A 12,897-nucleotide genomic window follows, 5' to 3' on the forward strand; every position below is an offset into this window, starting at 1 on the left:
TCTCAGATAGAGGAGAGAGTGGCCTAAGAGGGTTTTATAAATAAGCATCAACCAGTGGGTCTTGCGTGGGGTATACAGAGATGTCGAGTTTACAGAGGATTATAGATTGCAGTGATGTGTCCTATAAGGAGCATTTGTGGCAAATCTGATGGCCGAATGTTCAAGAACATCTAGCCGCTTGAGAGCACCCTTACCTAGCATGGGTAGGATGGTAATCTGAATCAGGGTTAGTTTGGCAGCTGGGGAGAAAGAGGAGCGATTATGATAGAGGAAACCAAGTCTAGATTTCACCTTAGCCTGCAGCTTGGATATGTGCTGAGAGAAGGGCAGTGTAACATCTAGCCATACTCCCAAGTAATTGTATGAGGTGACTACCTCTAGAGGAGAGAGTGGCATAAGAGGGTTTTATAAATAAGCATCAACCAGTGGGTCTTGCGTCGGGTATACGGGAAGCATTCTTCTTACCGAACCACATGACCTTTGTTTTGGAGGTGTTCAGAACAAGGTTAAGGGCAGAGAAAGCTTGTTGGACACTAAGAAAGCTTTGTTATGGAGCCTTTAACACAAAATCCAGGGAGGGGCCAGCTGAGTATAAGACTGTATCATCTGCATATAAATGGATGGGAGAGATTCCTACTGCCTGAGCTATGTTGTTGATGTAAATTGAGAAGAGAGTGGGGCCTGGGATCGAGCCTTGAGGTACTCCCTTGGTGACAGACAGTGGCAGAGACAGCAGATGTTCTGACTTTACACATTGCACTCTTTGAAAGAGGTAGTTAGCAAACCAGGCCAAAGACCCCTCAGAGACACCTATACTCCTTAGCCGACCCACAAGAATGGAATGGTCTACTGTATCAAAAGCTTTGGCCAAGTCAATAAAAATAGCAGCACAACATTGCTTAGAATCATGGGCAGTGGTGACATAATTTAGGACTTTTAAAGTTGCAGTGACACATCCATAATCTGAGTGGAAACCAGATTGCATACCAGAGAGAATACTATAGACATCAAGAAAGCCAGTCAGTTGATTATTGACAAGTTTTTTCAACACTCTTGATGAACAGGGCAAGATAGAAATTGGCCTATAACAGTTAGGATCAGCTTGATCACCCCCTTTAAATAAAGGACTCACCGTGGCTGCCTTCCAAGCAATGGGAACCTCCCCAGAGAGGAGAGACAGGTTAAAAAGGTCAGAGATAGGCTTGGCGATAATAGGGGCTGCAACCTTACAGAAGAAGAAAGGATCTAAACCAGGGGTGTCAAACTCATTTTAGCTCAGGGGCCACATGGAGGAAAATCTATTCCCAAGTGGGCCGGACCGGAAAAATCATGGTATATATAACTTAAAAACAACAACTTCAGATTGTTTTCTTTGTTTTAATACGATCAACATACAACATAAAGCTGGAGCCTGAGGACAGTGTGTCCAAAATAGTACAAGCACAACATCACTATTAATCATAAAACACGTCAAGTTTATTTGAAAATTCTAAAGAAAAAGAACACACAAACACACAATGCCTCAGTGATTAACAGAACTGTTTCACAGATCACAGAACTATATCAGGGTGTCATTTCTCAGGCAGAAATGTAGATAACAATAATGAAATCCTGTTCCCCAAACAAGTGCAAGAACCACAGAGTCAAGAATAGGTTAAATATACAAATAAAATAAAAACAATTAAAAACAATAGCACATCAACATAAAAACATATAAACATAAAGCTGGAGCCTGAGGACAGTGTCCAAAAGCACAACATCACTATTAATCATAAAACACCTCAAGTTATTTGAAAGTTCTGAGGACAAAGAACACACAAACACACAATGCCTCAGTGATTAACAGAACTGTTTCACAGATCACAGAACTATATCAGGGTGTCATTTCTCAGGCAGAAATGTAGATAAAAATGATGAAATCCTGTTCCCCAAACAAGTGCAAGAACCACAGAGTCAAGAATAGGTTAAATATACAAATAAAATAAAAACAATTAAAAACAATAGCACATCAACATAAAAACATATAAACATAAATCTGAAAGCGTTGCTCAAACTCCCGTAACAGTCCCGTTATTTTATCTTTGAACCGCTTCATGTCTGCCACATGTTGGGTCGCGCACACATTTTTCAGACAGGGGAAGTGAGCTGCATCACCACCGGCAAGTTGCGTCTCCCACAATGACAGCTTCAACTTGAAAGAACGTATGCTGTCATAATACTGCGTGACAACTTTGTTGCGCCCTTGCAGCTGTTTGTTCAAGTTATTCAGGTGCTCTGTAACATCCACCATAAATGCAAGGTCCTGCATCCATTCTGCGGAATGAAATTCTAACACTGGTTTGCCCTTTTCTTCCATGAACTCAATTTCTTCTCGTAAATCAAAGAAACGCCTCAGCACAGCACCTCGGCTTAACCATCTTACCTCAGTGTGGTATGGCAGGCCATAGATGTGGTCTTTCTCTGTGAGAAGGCTGTCAAACTGACGGTGATTCAGGCTTCTGGATCGGATGAAATTAACAGTTTGGATGACCACCTTCATGATGTTATCCATCTTTAATGACTTGCAACACAAAGCCTCCTGGTGCAAAATACAGTGAAAAGTCAAAAAATCACATCCTCCATTTGCAGATTGCACTTTCTCTCTGAACTTTGTCACAACGCCTGCTTTTTTCCCGATCATTGAGGGCGCACCATCTGTAACCAGGCTGACAGCGCGGGACCAGTCCACTCCGACCCTGTCCAGCGCGCCGACGAGTGCGGTAAAAATATCAGCTGCTGTCATTGTATCTGTCATCGGCACCAACTCCACGAACTCCTCGGTGACGGTCAATGTGTCATCAACTCCGCGGATGAAAATGGCCAGTTGTGCAACATCTGTAATGTCCGTGCTTTCATCAATTGCAACCGAAAACGCAATAAATGACTTTACTTTTTGCTTCAACTGGCTGTCCAAATCCACTGAAAGATCGGAAATCCTGTCTGCAACTGTGTTTCTTGTCAGGCTGATATTTGCAAAAGCCTGGTGCTTTTCAGGGCACACAATCTCTGCTGCCTTCATCATGCATGTTTTTACAAATTCACCCTCACTAAATGGTTTTGAAGCCACTGCGATTTCATTAGCAATGAGGTAGCTAGCTTTCACTGCAGCGTCACTGATGTCTCGGCTGTGAGTAAACACAGACTGCTGTTTCTTCAGACCCGCCAACAGTTCATTCACCTTCTCTCATCTCCACTGTCCTTGAAAGTTGTCATATTTGTCGGCATGAAGACTCACATAGTGGCGACGAAGGTTATATTCTTTCAGCACTGCAACATGCTGTGAACACACCAAACATACAGCTTTCCCATTCAATTCCGTGATTAAATAGGATGACCATTTTTCTTGGAACACTCTGCACTCTGCATCCACTTTTCTCTTTTTTGACAGAGACATATTGGGGCAATGAGGGTGCCAAAGCACATAATGTTAAAAGTAGAAGCCGTAATAAATATCGCGGGCAAAACAAAGTAGCTCATTGGCTGCACGTGCTTGACCTACTTGCTCTGCCCCGGTATAAACAGTTTGCTTGCTTAACACAATTGCTATTGCGCCATCCAGTGGACGCAATTGGAACAGTAGTTTATTTTATTGAAAAATTGCAGCGCATTTTTATACTTTACAAAAAAAAAAATGTATTTTATTTATTTTTATTTATTTTCAAAACCATCTCGCGGGCCGGATTAAACCCGTTTGCGGGCCTGATCTGTCCCGCGGGCCGTATGTTTGACACCCCTGATCTAAACCATCTGACCCAGATGGGTTTTTGGGTGAAGTTTAAGGAGCTCCTTTAGCACCTCAGACTCAGTGACCGCCTGCAGGGAGAAGCTATGTAGCGGGGCAGGGGAAAAGAGGGAGGAGCATCAGGGCTAGTCACATTAGAAGGGCTGGGAGATGAGGAAGTGTTGGACGGGCAAGGAAGCATGGCTGAGTCAAAGAGGAATTCTGACTTAATGAATGTAGTGGGCGACTCCATGTAGTGGGCGACTCAACACTTTCTGAAGCAGAAAGCAGTAATCATTGCTGACTCGGGTTCAGCTCAGCATAATTCAGCATTCTGCTAAAACGAGGGAGAGCTCGGTTTGTTGTTTTGGAAAGTTTGTTGTTTTGAAAAGTTTTGAAAGTCTTTTGAAAACATTACTAGCCAGCTACCTTTTGAGTTTGGATCCAGCGACACGGTTGGCATCACTTGCTGTCCAGTGATCCTGCCGACCAAGGCCGGGTCTGAGGAGCTGTTTGGCATAGCGGCTAGCCTAGCTGCTAGTTAGCTGCCTATCAAGCTAGCGGGGTTTTCTAGAGGGCTTTAACACAGCCCGTGACGTGGTTAGCCATGGTGGATGGGACAGCAGATTGTCCCGGGCCTGTGGCTGTCTATACCCCGACTGTTTGTTGTTGTTGTTGTTTCAATCTTCCCTGTGACCTGGCCTGTCTGGAACTGAGAGGAGTAACAGCGTAACCTACGTTGTTACCATGACAAAGACCAAAGCCGGCGGGGGTACCATTGAAGACAGTGGTGTCTCTCTATCACAGGTGAAGGATCTTTTAAATGAAGAAAAATAGTTCTACAAGCTGTTGTTAGAACAACAAGAAAATAGCTTCAAGTGTTTTGTCCAAATACTGGTGGAGTCAAGTAATAAAATAATGGACGACCTGACCAGAGAGGTCCAGGACCTGAAGAACAGTTTGCAGTTCTCCCAGGGTCAGCTCGATGAGTTTAAACAGGAGAACGGCAAGATGACAGCAATCTGTAAGTTATTGAGAGAGGACATCAGTTCTGTATGTGAATCCATGATAACAATGATGGAGAAATCAGATTGTCTCAAGGGACAATCAAGGCGGAACAACATGGTTGTGTACAGAATTGCAGAATCTCTGCATGAGACCTGGATGGAGTCTGAGGACAAAGTGAGGGAAATGATCTCTGAGTAACTGAATATGGACCACAGGAAGATTGAGGTGGAGCGCGCCCACAGGACTGGAAAACCCACCACCGGCCCAGGTGACAGGCCCAGGCCGATAGTGGTCAAGTTCCTGAGGTTCAAGGACAAGGTAGCTGTTCTGGAAAGAGCCAAGAACTTGAGAGGAATGTATATCTTCCTCAATGAGGACTATCCTGAAGCTGTGTGCCAGAAGAGGAAAGATCTTATCCCAGCCATGAAAGCTGCCAGAGCACGTGGGGACATTGCTTACATACGTTTTGACAGGCTCATTGTCCACCATCCCTCCCTCCCAAAAGCCTGGAAGGGATCAGAGAGCCAAGCCTATGGGTTCGTAGCTTCAACCCCGCAGCGCACACTCACACCAACTGACTAATTGACTGCTGAATTTATATTTTTTTATCTTGCTTTGTTTGCTCTTTTACATCAAATCAATAACTTGCTAACATCAGATAACATTAATATATTAGCAATTTCTAATACTCAATTAGATAATTCATTTGATGATACAGCAGTATCAATACAAGGATATAACATCTATAGAAGAGACGGGAATGCTTATGGTGGAGGTGTTGCTGTATATATATTCAGAGCCATATCTCAGCCACATGTATTGATCAGATTTTTACTAATACTGTAGAACTTTGTTCTAAAGCTGTATCCGTACCCATTGGATGCAGTGATCACAATATAGTGGCTATATCCAGGAAAGCCAAAGTTCCAAAAGCTGGGCCTAAAATAGTATATAAGAGATCATACAAAAGATTTTGCTGTGACTCTTATGTGGATGATGTTAAAAATATTTGTTGGTCTGATGTGGTTAATAAGGAGCATCCAGACGCTGCACTTGATGAATTTATGAAATTGCTTCTTATTGATAAACATGCACCTGACTGTTAGAATTGTTAAGGCTCCATGGACTGATGAGGAATTGAAAAACTGTATGGTTGAAAGAGATGGGGCAACAGGAGTGGCTAATAAGTCTGGCTGCACATCTGACTGGCTGACTTACTGCAAATTGAGAAATGATGTGACTAAACTCAACAAAAAGAAGAAGAAACTGTATTATGAAGCCAAGATCAATGATATAAAGAATGATTTTGAAAAAACTTGAGTACTTTAAATAAAATTATGGGCAAAAAGACAAATTCAACTCCATCTTTCATTGAATCAGATGGCTTATTCATCACAAAACCATTTGATGTTGCCAATTATTTTAATGATTACTTCATTGGCAAAGTGGGCAAACTTAGTGTGGGAGAGCGCTCTAGGCCCTCTACTCTTTTCTATTTTTTACCAATGACCTGCCACTGGCATTAAACAAAGCATGTGGTGATCATTCAACCATAAACACATCATCAACCACAGCTAATGAAGCCACTGAAACCCTTAACAAAGAGTTACATTCCCTAAGTTCTAGACCCCAGCTGAATCTGGTAATGAATGGTGTAGCTGTTGAACAAGTTGAGGAGACTAAATTACTTGGTGTTACCTTAGATTGTAAACTGTCATGGTCAAAACATATAGATTCAATGGTTGTAAAGACAGGGAGAGGTCTGTCCATAATAAAAAGAGGCTCTAGTATAAAAAATAAATAATGTATGCACTCACTAACTGTAAGTCGCTCTGGATAAGAGCATCTGCTAAATGACTAAAATGTAAAAATGTAGTTCTATTTTATCTTGATTATTGTCCAGTCATATGGTCAAGTGCTGCAAAGAAGGACCTAGTTAGGCTGCAGCTTGCCCAGACCAGACCGGCACGCCTTGCTCTTCACTGTAATCAGACAGGTAGTATAGTACAGCATCCTCAGCTCTGCAGAGTCGTCACAGAACATCATGGTGACCGCCATGCTCAACGACATGAGCACGTGGAAAAGCCAGTTGAAGGTGTGACGCCTGTAGAATGGATACTCCAACTTACCTGTACGGGATGCAAATGCACTGTAGCCGACATTTTCTAACCCTGTCATTCAATACATTACAAATATAGTACTTTCATTATATATTGATAGGTTGATGTGTGGTATACTTTGTAGAGTCTACACTAAAGATAAAGATGCAGTACATTATTTACTGTACTCAGGGCTAATTAAAATAAATATTACTTTAATTTGCATCAGAGAAATGGTAATTCTATATTTATCTTAAAAGGAACATTGTACCTTTAAAATGTATAAGGTTCATCAGAATGAGTTTGCCTAGGCTTCAGGTCTCTAACAGTGTTTCCAGTACTGTGTTGTTGTTTACGCTGGGCTTGGCCTTCTGGGGTTGGGTAAGAAGATACTTGAGTAACTTCTGGTAGTCTGGCTTGGGCTTCCCATCCATGTGCAGGCCAGTCCACACCCCCAGCTGAGCCCCCCCTACATTATCTCCTCCCACCGCCCGCTCCAGCGATCTGAGGGCAGAAAGGGTAGCCTCCACCTGCTCCTCGGTCGCGTTCCCAAGTCCCAGGCCAGTGAGCAGCTCAGTCCAGGAGAGAGTGCCAAGGCCAAAGACCGTCGAGAGGAGACCCAGGGCCAAGACCAGGCCCAGGGGGGGAGAAGAGGAGGCTGTGGCCAGGCCCACTGCTGGCCAGGTCATGGTAGGGGCTGAAGGGCAGGGTTGAGGGCCAAGGTGTCCAGCTGCTGCCGCTGCCGCTGCCGCTGCCGCTACCTGGGGCCATGGTCCTCCTCTCTCTGGCAGTGCTGCCAAGTCACCGGATAGTAGGCCTAAGAGCGCAGCTAGCGCTGTTAGCCATGTTATGCTATGTATTACTAACACCTCCTACACTATATATACAAAGGTATGTGGACACCAGTTCAAATTAGTGGATTTGGCTATTTCTGCCACACCCGTTGCTGACAGGAATATAAAATCGAGCACACAGCCATGCAATTTCCATTCCACATTGGCAGTGGAATGGCCTTACTGAAGAGCTCAGTGACTTTCAACGTGGCACCGTCATAGGATGCCACCTTTCCAACAAGTCAGTTCGTCAAATTTCTGCCCTGCTAGAGCTGCCCCGGTCAATTGTAAGTGCTGTTATTGTGAAATGGAAACGTCTAGGAGCAACAACGGCTCAGCCGTGATGTTGTAGCCACACAAGCTCACAGAACGGGACCGCCAAGTGCTGAAGCGCTTAGCATTTAAAAATCGTCTGTCCTTGGTTGCAACTCTCACTACCGAGTTCCAAACTGTCTCTGGAAGCAGCATCAGCACAATAACTGTTCGTCAGGAGCTTCATGAAATGGGTTTCCATGGCCGAGCAGCCTCACACAAGCCTAAGATCACCATGCGCAATGGCTGAAGTGGTGTAAAGCTCGCCGCCATTGGACTGTGGAGCAGTGGAAACTTGTTCTCTGGAGTGATGAATCACGCTTCACCATCTGGCAGTCCGACAGACGAATCTGGGTTTGGCGGATACGAGGAGAACGCTACCTGCCCCAATGCATAGTGGCAACTGTAAAGTTTGGTGGATGAGGATTAATGGTCTGGGGCTGTTTTTCATGGTTCGGGCTAGGCCCCTTAGTTCCAGTGAAGGGAAATCTTAACTCTACAGCATACAATGACATTCTAACGATTCTGTGCTTCTGTGCTTCCAAATTTGTGGCAACAGTTTGGGGAAGGCGCTTTCCTCTCTCAGCATGACAATGCCCCGGTGCATAAAAGGGAGATCCATACAGAAATAGTTTGTCGAGATTGGTGTGGAAGAACTTGACTGGCCTGCACAGAGCCCTGACCTCAACCCCATCGAACACCTTTGGGATGAATTGAAAGGCCAACAGCGAGCCAGGCCTAACCGCCCAACATCAGTGCCCAACCTCACAAATGCTCTTGTGGCTGAATGGAAGCAAGTCCCCGCAGCAATGTTCCAACATCTAATGGAAAGCCTTCCCAGAAGAGTGGAGGTCGTTATAGCTACAAAGGACCTACTCCATATTAATGCCCATGATTTTGGAATGAGATGTTCGACGAGCGACGACGAGTAGGTGTCCACATACTTTTGATCATGTAGGGTATACTAATCTATTTATCAATGTATCGCCTGGCTGATCCACAGAGGTCCGCATGAGCTCCCATTCATACACGTAACTCTGTCCAAACTCCAGTCTCTAGTTGTTGTTTTCATGCGTTGGCTGACTGGGTGGGAGTTGAAATGTATTGATCTCTCCGACCAGTCATTGACCCACAGGCTGACGTTAAACAAACAGCACGTAGCTTGGTTCTAGGAACAAAAGGCCCAGGGATACATGGTGGTGGGTGAATAGCAGAGAGAGGGCATGGCCCCTTCTCATGATCCCTGCCTGCTGTGTGTTTGCCGCTCACACACAGAGATGAGCTGAGAAAATTGAATTGTGTACATTGTTTTATGTAACAGTTACATTAGTGGTAGACCCCCAGCTGCACTGATTTTACACACTAACTCTCAGCCAAAGAGATCTGTGTTCATCCAAAGTTTATCCAAAGTAAAAAACGACATCTGTCACATACCATTTACTGTATTTTAAGTGAGTACAATAGAACATCTGTCACATACCATTTACTGTATTTTAAGTGAGTACAATAGAACATTTTCCTGTTTTTTTTATTCTCACAATCAAAGGGTGCTTGAAGTTATAATTTTCACAGAATATATAAAGTTCATGTAATAATAAAATAAGTTTCATTTGTAATTCATCCCTAAAGTTCAGCTCATTATGTGAGTGTGTGTGCAGCTTGTGACATAGCTTGTTAATGCTAGTCTGTCTGTTGAAATGTCAATGTGCTCATTAATCACTGCTTGCTTGAACTCACAATGATACCCATGCTAATTACCTGTCTGGCAGTCTGTTCGTAACCAGGTTTACAGCATTGGAACTAATCTGAGACGCACTAGACACACTACTTACCTGGCCTTGTGTTGCCATCTTGTGGCTTAAAATATACTGGTGCAATAAACTTGATTCCTTTGGACTGTGGCTGCTTTTATTTGAAACTCATTTTATTAAGAGGTCTAGATTAGAGAAAGACAAGCCAGACATTCTGCATTCCTAAATGAGGACTTAAACTGACAGCTCTCTCGGTTTTTAAGTTCATATATGCATGTGCCTTAAACTGACAGCTCTGTTGGTTGAGTTCATATGCATGTACCTGAAACTGTTTCAGTTTCTGAGTTCATAGTACAGATGTAACAGTGAGTTACTTGAGTCTGAGGTGTCTGTCAAAGAAACTGCAGAAGTTCAGATGGGAAGGATGAAGAGACCACAGCATCAGCAGCAGCTCCATCGCTGATGTCGTTACACCACAAGGTGGCGCCACAGTCCTAGAAATAACACCATCACTAAAAGACCAGGTAGAAAAACATCAAATCAAATCTAATTTTATTGGTCATATACACATATTTAGCAGATGTTATTGCAGGTGTAGCAAAATGCTTTTGTTTCTAGCTCCAACAGTGCAGTAGTATCTAACAATTCATAACAATACACACATCTAAAAGTAAAAGAATGGTATTAAGAAATATATCAATATTAGGATAAATAATATGCCATTTAGCAGACGCTTTTATCCAAAGCGACTTACAGTCATGTGTGCATTCATTTTTACGTATGGATGGTCCCGGGGATCGAACCCACTACCCTGGCATTACAAGCGCCATGCTCTACCAATTGAGCTACATAGGACCACAGAGGATGAGCAATGTCGGAGTGGCATTGACTAAATACAGTAGAATAGAATACAGTATATACATATGAGATGAGTAAAGCAGTATGTAAACATTATTAAAGTGACTAGTGTTCCATTATTAAAGTGGCCAGTGATTCCATGTCTATATAGGGCAGCAGCCTCTAAGGTGCAGTGTTGAGTATCCGGGTGGTAGCCGGCTAGTGATGGCTATTTAACAGTCTGATGGCCTTGAGATAGAGGCTGTTTTTCAGTCTCTCGGTCCCAGCTTTGATGCACCTGTACTGACCTCGCCTTCTGGATGATAGCGGGGTGAACAGGTCGTGTTTGATGTCCTTGATGATCTTTTTGGCCTTCTTTTTGGGTGCTGTAGGTGTCCTGGAGGGAAGGCAGTGTGCCCCCGGTGATCCATTGGGCAGGCGGCACCACCCTCTGGATAGCCCTGCGGTTGCGGGCGGTGCAGTTGCCGTACCAGGTGGTGATACAGCCTGACAGGATGCTCTCAATTGTGCATCTGTAAAAGTTTGTGAGGGTCTTAGGGGCCAAGCCAAATTTCTTCAGCCTCTTCAGCCAACATAAATGAATAAAAACAACCAGAGACAACCAGATTCAACCAGAGACAACCAGAGACAACCAGAGACAACCAGAGCTCAGAACCAAAACGTTTGTTGAGGCTGCCTTCAGTCACTATGGCCTTTGGAATCTGAGGGCCTCAAAATCTTTCTTAAAAATGTCTACAGTTTCTAAGATACCTTATTGGACAAGCTTTTAGGGTGCTTTTTAGTCATACTAGCTATATTATCTATTTTTCTATATATCTTATTTATTTTAAGCATTAGTCTCTCAGGTCCATTTATTTTATTGTTTTACTATTTTAATTTGTCTCTTTTAGAAAATATTAATTATTATTTTATTTGTTGAGTACTTTGTAATGCATCTTCTGTAAGAAATGTGCTCTATAAATAAAGTTTGACTGATTGATAGAATTGACCTAGAATTGACTGATGGCAACGCCCTGAGACAATTGCAATGTTTATGTAATGTTCAGAGTAAAGAATATTCACTTTAGATGAACACACCAGGATGCCTGTGAATTGCCACTGTTTGCAGACATCTATTTTTCTGGAAGAGTGAAGTCACTTTGTTGATGAGAAGGATTTGTGTCCCAATCCTCCATACTGCCTCCTTGTGTGCCTCCCTCTGTTTCCTCCCTCTCCTTCACAACTTCACCCTCTTCTGTCTGTCTATTTAGTTTCCTTCATCATAACCTCATCCTCCTCTTTCTCATCCTTCTCCTCTTTCACAACTTTACCTTCTTTCTCCGCCTCTCTCTCCCCCTCCTTCACAATTTCATCCTGCTTTTTCTCTTCCTCTTTCTCCTCCTTGACAACTTTATCTTATTTCGACCTCCTTCACAACTTCATCCTCTTCTTTCTCCTCCTCCTTCACAACCTCCTCCTCCTCTTTCTTCATCTGCATTGACTTCTTCCTCCATAGCTGTTTGTTCCTCCACAACCATCCTCTCTGTAATCTCTACCATTTCTCTGGCACCATCTTACACTACTCCATCTGCCTCCTCTGTCGTGAACTTTGCCCTCTCCTGATCAGGGACTGTGTCTATTTCCTCCTGCTTCCCTGTTGTCTCTGTCCTGTCCAATGTCTTCCTTGTATTTTTCCTCTTCCTCCTCCTTTTCTTCCTCCTCTTCAAAAATCTCTCCTGCTATCACTTCTTCATTTATCTCTTCCCGCTCCTTGTCTCTGTCCTGTACCATCTCTTCCTGTGATCTCACTGAGATAATCTTCCTCTATACCCTCGTCCTCCCTCTCAACTTCTTCTTCTTCTTCTTTACCCTCCTTATTCTCCTCCTCTCCAAAGTCCTCTGTACTCACCTCTTCCTTCACAACCAACGTCTCTCCAACCTCTGCCATCTATGTTCTCCTCTGTCTCTCTCCTGCACCCTGAACTCCAGCCTCCCCTGCTCAGGCACTGTAATTTGTAATTTTTCTTTTCAATATCCTCCTCCTTCACAACCTCCTGTTCTTTCTTCTCCTTCTCCTTTACTTCCTCCTGTTCGAAGTTAACTTCTCCCTTACAATATTCCTGTTCTTTGCCACTGTACTGTTCATGCTCTCCTGAATACAGCCCAGTGTTCTTGTCTTAAGACTGGGCTCCCTCCTCTCCTTCCAGCTCAACAGCACCATTCCTCGGGGTGACTGACGTCTCTATAAACTGTGGCTCATATTCAGATTCACTGTCTTCTATCACCTCTGATTCAGC

This window comes from Coregonus lavaretus (assembly GCF_964263955.1).
Source record: "Coregonus lavaretus genome assembly, chromosome: 31".
Taxonomy (NCBI): domain Eukaryota; kingdom Metazoa; phylum Chordata; class Actinopteri; order Salmoniformes; family Salmonidae; genus Coregonus; species Coregonus lavaretus.